This window comes from Alligator sinensis, unplaced genomic scaffold (assembly GCF_000455745.1).
Source record: "Alligator sinensis unplaced genomic scaffold, ASM45574v1 scaffold156_1, whole genome shotgun sequence".
NCBI lineage: Eukaryota > Metazoa > Chordata > Crocodylia > Alligatoridae > Alligator > Alligator sinensis.
The window spans coordinates 1,670,337-1,678,138 of NW_005841844.1; the positions used below are offsets into that span (position 1 = coordinate 1,670,337).

At 50.2% G+C, this 7,802-nt stretch overlaps 1 protein-coding gene across 1 annotated transcript in view; it reads right to left on the bottom strand.

The window, feature by feature from the left end:
* Nucleotides 1-346, bottom strand: part of CXXC5 (CXXC finger protein 5) — an 87,678-nt gene extending 87,332 nt beyond the window's left edge. Inside the window, exon 1 of the mRNA XM_006015714.3 lies at nt 329-346. The gene's annotated coding sequence lies outside the window, so the exon portion shown is untranslated. The remainder of the gene's footprint in view (nt 1-328) is intronic.
* Between the last annotated feature and the right edge of the window lie 7,456 nt (nt 347-7,802).

Below are 7,802 nucleotides of genomic sequence, written 5' to 3' on the forward strand. Positions count from 1 at the left end.
GGAAGGGATCATTCTGAACTCCAGCTCTGATCTCCTGCACAACACATGCCATAGGAGCTGGGCCTCCCCTAAGCCCATAGCTCCTCACTGAAAAAGAGCTGCTCTCCTGGTCTCATGGCAAAGGAACAACCCTCTTGACACCCTCCTTTCCTGCCACCTGCTCCTCTCAATGGAAGGGATGCCTGTGACACCCTCTCCCTGATCCTCTTGCCCTTCTGCCCAGGAGTAGTGGCACTGAGCTGGCTAGCACTCCACTTGGCTCCAGGGGAGATGCCTCTGGCTGTCTGGCCCCATTCCTCACCCTCACCAGGGCAGCCCTTGTACTCACCATGGGTGAACAGGTTTTTCAAGCCCTGGGAGTGCAGGTGTCTAAGAGGCCTGGGAACTTCAGCGCTGACATGCTGGCAGGAAAGCAACAGCAGGAAGGTGAATTTACCTGCCCCCAGTTGAAGAACAGCTTCTGCCCCCCCGTCTCCCACCCCTCCCCCGGCAAACTAACCTGTTAGGGATTCCCGTGGGGCCGCATTCACTTGCACCAGCTTTCCCCTGGTGCAACTCAAACTGGCCTCAGTGCAAACACTCCTGACTGTTGTCTGGGTAAAAGAGACGAGCCAAATCCCCTTTGGAGCCCTGCCCTTTTCACCCTACCCCTCCTTATGAATCACTCCCAAGCCAGACCAAACCCCTGCTCAGCTTTGCCTATTCCCTCCCCATCTGGCTGCACACCTAGGCAAAGGGGGTCATTTTTTCCCCTCTTGCTGTTTGCTCCGATCACCTCTTACCCTCTGCCCTCCCAGTCCTACCTTCCCTCCCTTTTCCTTTCCCCAACAAAGGACTCCCCTTTTAGAGATCCCACCTCCCGGCTTCGCCACCCAGCCCATCTCCCCCTGGACAAAAAGGAAATACGTTTTTATAGAGAATGCTTGACACCCATCGCTTCCTTGTCCACTGGGTCTCATCACTCCCCTTTGCCCATCTCCTCCATTTACGCTGTAAGTTCTTCTTACAGGGACTGTCTCTTACTCTGCACAGCTCCCAGCACAACAGGGACCCAATCCTAATTAAGGCCTGTCAGGATTATGGCCTTCAAGAACACTGCTAGTTATGAAAAAGGGGTTCACAGCACATTTCTTTTGTGCTGGGTACACCCTCAGGAATAAGGCATGTGGAAGAGGTATGAAGAAAGCGATCTCAGCTTCCTCACTCAGTGGGAAGTCATTTTGGTTTCAAATAAACAAAAAACAGGGTTTGAAACACTGGGGGGGGGGGCTAAATACCCTCTGAATATCCTTTAACCCCCTCTTGCGTGCAAGGGAGAAGGAAATTTCATTTCCGGCCCTGCTAACCAAGCAGGGGAAGGACCCAACTGAGGCAAAGCTGGAGTCAGCCAGAGACCAGGCTGTTTTGAGCCTGAAAGGCCCCTCTGCTCCTGGAAGTCAAAGTTGAGACAGAGGGGAAAAAAAATCTTCAGCACTATATTCTAGTTGAGCAACAGAGCATGATTAAACGATGGAGGCTTTTCGTGGTCTGGTGAGTTTAAGCTATGAGCTGAAAGTTTAACTATTAATACACTTAATCAAGGGGTCGTTCCTTCACCAAAGGTTTGGAAAAACAAATTCACCATTGGTGGGGGTGGGGAAGGACTGGAGCGGGTCAGCGCAGCCCAGGCCCAACACTCACCAGAAGCAAACTGCACCCCGCTCCCCAGGCAGAGAGCAGCAGATCTGTGCAGAGACCAGGGGGGACAGGCAGGCGGGGACTGGCTCTGGCCTCCTCATTGTGAGCCTGAATGTGGCCATTAAAGCGCATGATGGAGTGGCAGACAGACAAAGTGTGGAAACACACACCACCACACTGGCAGGAAATTCAGAGCCTTCCAAGCGCGGAAGGTATTTGAATAGCAAAGGTAACAGGAGGAGGTGCCAGCTGCAAAGTCCCAGATGGAGCTGGATTCAGCCCTGCCCCCTTAGCACAGGGCTGGGCTACTGATAGGAGAGATGGGCCCTGGCCCAAACCAGCCATCTTGGCTGCTTGGCATGTTCTGCTTCGACCCTCCTCTAAAGAATCCCCAGGCCTAAGCTGATGCCATACTGGGAGAGAAACTCTCACGCCAAGGATTGTGGAGCAGGCCCTCAGGGGTTGTAAACTGGCATGGTGCCATGGAAGGCCAAGCAGCTCCCATGCGCAGAAGTCCTGGCCCTGAATTCAGCCTACAGAGCGTGCACACAGCCCCTGCCAAAGCCTCTAGGCTGAATCCTAAAGGTGAAGCAATGGGCCTTGCTGCATGCGGCAGGTCTGCAAATCCAGGGTGCAGGGGTGGAAGAGCTGTGCAGCCAGTAAGAGGGTACAAGGGAAAGCAGCATCCTCCACTACTTCCCTCACTTACACCCGGCTGTCCACTCCCCCTCTGGGGGCAAAACAGCCCTGACAGCAGCAGACACAAAGGAAGTCAAGAGCTGCCTGGGGCTCTCCTGTACACTCTGAGTCCAGCATGGACTCCAGACTTTTTACAACCAAGACAGATTAAAGATGCCAGGACGATCCCTAGGATCAAGTCACTCATGTCCTCAATCTTTCAGTGCAAGCTGTGCAGCTGTGGCATCCACATGCATGCCCTTAGGTCCAGGGTCTGGATTGAACAACAGTTGAGAGCAGAATCAGGCCTGGTGAGCATAACGTATGCCTCGGCTCATCACCCTTCACAGTCGGCTTGGCCCACTGCATTTCTGACTATTCAGATTTCCACTTCCAGGCCCCAAGTCCACTCTCAGGCGTGCCGGTGTAAATCAGCGGAAGATCCATGGAGGTCAATGGAGTCCAACTGAGGTAAAGCTGAGATAAGCAGAAATCAAGCCACCCTGCTCTTTTTTCTATGGATGCCAAAATTTCACTCAGCCTCAGGCTGGGCTTTACCACAAATTCAGTCACTCCCCTCACTGCAGCCTTCCCTGCGGTGGGGGGCTAAATCCCCTGCTGAGGTGAACTGGCACAGCTCCACTGAGGGTGACGAAGAACAGAGAATTTGGCTCACAGTGGTTAATTTCCCAGAGACCCAAATGTCTTATTCCTCTCCTGCCAAGCACAGCTCAGACCCAGCTGCCCACTGAGGCACAAATCAGATGCCGTTCACTCCCCTGATGGTGGTGGCCTTACACAGGGGTAAGCAGATGTAACAAGGAAGAGAATCAGGCCTACGACAGCTCGGGTCTTCCACAGTGAATCAGGATCAGCTTTGGACTCCACCTCGCTGTGTTCCCAGCCCTTCTGCAAGGCCTAAAGAACCAGCTCCCCAAGTAGTGTACCTCTTCCGCACTGGAGTAAGTGGGGCGACACGGATTTATGGCAGCAGGGGCTCTAGCCCAAAGGGCTCTTGCCAGAGCTAGGAAGTGAAAGAGCAAATGTAGTTGGTTTTTTGTTTATTTAAATTTGCCGTATTCCAAGCCGAATTAACCACAACAAATTCCAAATCCGTGAGTCAGTCCAGAACCATAAGTGACCCTACTACAGGCAAACATCCTCCACCCCCATCTGGGGCTTCAGATATTTCCCAAACTGTTGGTGGGCATCCTACTTGCAGGCCCAAGCCCAGAGGCTTGTGGTTTGAATGTCCCCAAGTTTTGCTTGCCCCCAGCCATACAGCCCCAAGAAGTAAGCTAGGAGGAGTCTTCCATTTCCATAAAGTGGGCATAAAGCCAAGACCTTCCCACTCCAGCAGCTAAGTGGTAGGTTTACTATACTTCACCTTAGTAGGTACTATCCCTGTGCCAGGAGAGCGGTCCTCCCCGGAAGCGACTAGGAAGACCACCTCCACGGCCATGGTGTTTCCCTTCCTAGGCAAGCGTAGGGCTACACTTGATCTGAGCCGACAAGAGGCTGTCAGGAACTTACTACAAAGATATATTAGTGCAACTCACGTTGGTCTTAGAAACAAACCAGAAATATTGTACAGAGCGTGATAATATTGTAGTATTGTACTGAACTCACAGGAGTACGGGCGAAGCCCCTGAGCTCCCCCCAGACAGCCCTCTATGTAACAGTTGGGAAGAAGGGCAGAACTTCCTCATCTAATCCATGGAAGGGTATGGAGCTTGACTCCTCACAGACCAGCAGCCACAGGGTCTGTAGGCAACAGACACCGTTCAGCAAAGATGAAGGCTCTGACTGGGAAGGGACAACCATGGTCCACTGTGACAGAGGCTCTGAGTAAGGGCTGGGCAAATCCCCACCCCAGCCAGCACCACGTTAGCACCACCCTCCTGCATGACTCCTGTCAGCTGCATCCTTTATCAAGGGGGAACAAGCAATTTTTTTGGAAATGGGCACCTATAATACGCTCCCTGTGCCAGTTAATTTCACAGGCGCACTTTGGCTGTTGGCCTCGTCAACTGCAGCTGGATCAGTCCTTAGATTTCAGGGAGTATCATGCCACTGGAGTGGAACGATGCCCAAAGTGAGAACTTGGGGCCAACTTCAGCACTGCAAAGAACAGACACAACTGCACCAAGGTCACTGGAGAGACACCTGACTGGGGTGATGCTGGGTTCATTTGATTGCCCAATCTTTCCCACAAAATCCATGTCAGGAATGAGCTGGCTCAAAGCCCCAAACAATTTGCCTGTTTTCCCTCCAAAGCAGCAATACCCTCTGAATAATATGTGTGCACTTCCATTCAAAGAGCTTTACATTGAGAAAAGCTCTTCCACACTCATCTCTCACACACGCATGCACCATCAGCAAAACCAGGGCTTCCCCCCTCCATTCAGTAACCTCTGCATGCTTCAAATGCCCTTGTTTAGCCCAGTGCAGACAAACACAAGTATCTTCTTTTATTATCTGTCTAATCCACAGCAAGCATTCAAGTTTTGCAATGTGCACTTTGCATTTGCCGTAAGTAAACAGAACTCCCAGACAAGTTCATTCAAAGAGTTTCATTCACATTCCCAGCAGAACTTTCAAATCGTTCCTAACATTTACTACACCAATTTCATTTGCCTAGCACTTTAAACTGTCATTTCCTCATAAGCCACCTTGCCAACTGTAATGTGCAGAGAAAGAACAGAGACTAGAAAAATGCAGAGAGCCAGAGTGAACTTTACCGGCAGAAAGCTATAGGCGGCTCTTTTGTTAGTTTACTTTTATTATCACGCTCTGATGGGTTAACCCCCACAACGGCTCTGGAGGTCAGATCGCAGCGTCCAGAGAGCCGATAAAACACGCATCTGCATACACACAAAAAAGGCATCGACTCGAATTCAAGTTACCAACTAACTCCACTCCCATGACAAGGGAATACTGCACACTACTGACTGCTCCCAACTCTATAGGGTGGCACTAGTAAAAACTGCATGACAAATTCATACCTGGCTGAGGCAGGGGAGTTTAGCTGCCTTTGCTCACTGTTTCCTTTACTAATGTGAGCAGAATCCTTGTCAAATGACACTTTTAAGGTTTTCATGCTCAAAGAAAAAATGAAGAATGATTTGTATTTGACATTGCATGGAGCATTCCCATCACTGTCTAGATGCCAGGGGTTATGCTTTTAAGGAGCTGCTTTGCACGGGTCCTTTAGGAGAGAAATAAAAAGCGGAGGAAAGGAACACTGTTTTCTATGTCCAACTGAAGGGAACTTTACAGTCCAGAGGAAAAACCTACTTCTGCCTTCTCATTAACCTGAGAAAGATAAAAATTTTTCTCCTTGGTTGTCCGTTAAAACAGTCCATGCTTCTTCCAGAGCAGGTCTTGAAAGCAAAACTATGTCACTATGAGTATGTTTAAAAAAAACAAACAGAAAAAAACCCTGTAATTACAGTAGTGCTGCCTAGAAGTGAGGAAATTCAGGCTGGGACTTTTGTTAAACCCCATTGCCCCTGCAGCCTATGTACTGCATGGAAGACCACCCAGTGTTTGGGGAATTCTCCAGTCCAGAGAGGGGATAAACATGGAGCTAACAATGAAGTTGCAGTCTGAGGGCTGAACTTCCTAGCGCTCATAGGGTCCTGTGTGCAGCTGCAAGCTTGGGGGCTCCTGGATAGCTTTGCTGAACCCCACTGCACCTGTAGCTGCAAATACTAGCATCCATGTTCCTACCAGCAATTTTAGAAGGTGCAAGAGTCTCAGGAAATGAGGCAGGGTCCCCATGCCAGGCTATGAGACCCAAGAAGTTTTGAAAATGCCCCAGCTGGGCAAAAGAATTAAAGGGCCACTGTCACTGCTGTCCCATTTAAGGCCTTCTCCCACAGGAATCAATAGCAAAACTCCCACTGGCTTCAGCAGGGCAAGCGCAAGCCACTTCTCCTACTCCAATGCTTCATTTACCTTTCAAGGTGCATACTGATAAGAAACATGCCCCTCCTTTTCATGCTGTGGGTTATACCTAGGTCCCTTGTGGGGGATTCCAGTCATTATTTTGAGACCCTGTGCTTTCCCAGCCTGCTACAATTAAATGGCCCAGTATCTACAGCTTTTTACTCCTTTGAGTAGGTGCCAGTCACACCAATCTTGCCAGTCACTTCATGAAACTATCTGTGGGAGTAAAGGCTGCAGGATTGGGGTCAAACAGCCCTGCACACATGTGATCTGCTATCACAGGATGTGTGTACAGCTTTGTTTATGTTTAGGACCCAGCCTTAGTAGCACTTTTTTTTTTAATCAATCATTTGAGCAAAGGATGAAATGACCCAAACCAAACAACAGGCTGGGATAGGAAGGACATCCCTCATTGTGTGGCACAGCCTTAAAAAGAGAAGTTAACCACTAGGCCTAAATGACTTGATAATATTGGGCTGAGTTGTGTGTACTAATCACAAATCCAGCAATCATTCACAAAAATCTACCAGGGGTTTACAGCTACCACCCTGCGCGCTGGATGCCTATTATATATATTACAACGTTGTACGTTGCCATCCTCTGCTTCCATTTAATCTTTTATTCCTGGAGTATGCTCAGTGCCCTCACATCACACGCAGGGGGAGTTGGAGCTCCAGCAGCCTAAATGGCATATTACCCATCCAAAGGAAAAATGGGGAGGTGGTATACTTTGCAACGAAAAAACCCCAAACTTCAGGTACTTGTTACACAGGGCTCCCATCTCCAGAGTAGCATCCTTCAGTGCTCAGGTATTGCAATATATATGTGGGGCGGAGGGGAGGGGAGGAAAGGGGGGGATTCAGTCTCCTGCCTGGATGATAAATTAGCTTTAAAAAAAGGAAGAAACAAAGATAAGAGGCTGGCTGCTTTAAAAAAGAAAAAAGAAAAACTATAGATGCCTACAAGCAAGTGACCCCAACAGTGAAGACTATAAATACCCTGTGATCTACAAAAAAAAAGAGCAAAAAAAAAAAGCCACCAGTGAAACTCCCGAATGGAAGTGACCCGAGCAGGTAAAGCTTCTCCCCCAGCAGCCAGCAGCCACCTTTCTTTTTCCAACTAATTAACTCAAACCTAGAAAAACAACCCTTTCGCCCCCCCCGGCAAGTTTGATGGAGGCCGGGAGGTGGGAGGCCGGGCTCGGCGGCTGCACCGCCAGCCCCTGGGAAGCAGGGCTCGGAATCGTTGCCAGCCCCTGAGCTGCAGCGGCGCTAGCGGGCGCCGCTCTAATCCGCTGCTCACACAAGCAGAAGGGTCAGCTCGAGCGAGCAGCCTCCGACGCCTGCTGCTCTCAGACACCATTGTAACCTGGGAAACAAACCAGTGATTAGATCTGGGGGAGGCGGCGGGAGGCGGCTGGAGGCGGGGGGCTCCTGATCAATAATGCAGTGTCCTGGGATAGAGGGAGGGAGGGAGGGAGGGAGCCCGGCGTCCGC